The sequence below is a fragment of the Myotis davidii genome, unplaced genomic scaffold (assembly GCF_000327345.1).
Source record: "Myotis davidii unplaced genomic scaffold, ASM32734v1 scaffold46, whole genome shotgun sequence".
Lineage (NCBI taxonomy): Eukaryota > Metazoa > Chordata > Mammalia > Chiroptera > Vespertilionidae > Myotis > Myotis davidii.
This window is the reverse complement of record NW_006383006.1, coordinates 2021783-2023072: the sequence shown is the minus strand read 5'-3', so window position 1 is coordinate 2023072 and position 1290 is coordinate 2021783.

Genomic DNA, 1290 nt, shown 5'->3' with positions numbered 1-1290 from the left:
CGGTTGTCAGTGTGTGTCATAGTGACAAGTCATTCCCAGTCTTTCTGTGTTAGGGTCAGTTTGCATATTACCCTTTTATTATATAGGATAGAGGCCTGGTGCATGGGTTGGGGCCGCCTGGTTTGCCCTGAAGGGTGTCCTGGATCAGGGTGGGGATCCCGATGGGGTGCTTGGCCAGCCTGGGTGAGGGGCTGAGGGCTGTTTACTGGTTGGCCAAGCCCCCCAGCAACCTAAGCTCCCAGCCTCTCCTTTTTTTCTTTATTTTTTCCTGGGATTTATTTATCTTCTATCATTGAAACTTTGTAGCCTTGAGTGGAGCCCAGGTCTGGCCAGGGCAGGTGGGAAGCTTGGCTTCCTCCATTGCCTCCAAGCCTCATGCTTGCTCCAGCTCTGTGGCCACCGCCATTTTAGTTGGGTTAATTTACACATTTGCTCATGATTAGCTTGTGGGTGTGGCTTGTGGGTGTGGTGGAGGTATGGTCAATTTGCATGTTTCTCTTTTTATTAGATTAGATACTAGAAACAACACTGTACCCAGCCTTGTAGGGATTGAAAAGATCTAAGGATCTAGGTCACCATTGGTCTCTTGCTTGTCTTATGACAAAACCAAACAAACAAAACCAATCCTGGTCCCACTATGCACATATAAAAATTAGTCTTCCCACATCTACTCTTGTGTTTCCAATCTGTTCTTCATATTGTAGTCATTGTGCACTTTTCAAATAAAAATTCTGACCTCCTCATTCCCCTTATTAAACCTCCAACGACTTCCTACTGCCCCCAGGATGAAATCATACATTCTTAGTATTGCATGATTCAGTCCCTGCCTGCTTTAGTAGTTTCACATTATGTCACATGCTCCCTCATTCATTCAATCCCCACAACTGTGACTGTTTTAGGGCTCAGAACACATCATTATTTCTGGTCTTAGATTTCTTAAATACTCTTTTTCAATTCCTTCTCACTTTTACCTAGCTACTTACTACTGTTTAGAATTCAGTTTAAATAATTCAGTTTACTTCTCCTAACTCCCCAGACTAAATTATGTCCCCCCACTATACACTCCTGTTAAAACCTCTGTTTCTCCATCATTATATTCAACACACTCATAATTATGTGATAGACTAGAAGCTTCATGGGGGCATTTAAAACAGTGGCTAGCTCCATTCATTACTGAGTGAATAAAACTAATAAAATTAATGAAAAAACCACTACCATCAGAAGCTCACAGTCTAGTAGAGGAAACACACACACATCACTCTTCTCTTTAATACAAGATAAAGCAAGTGC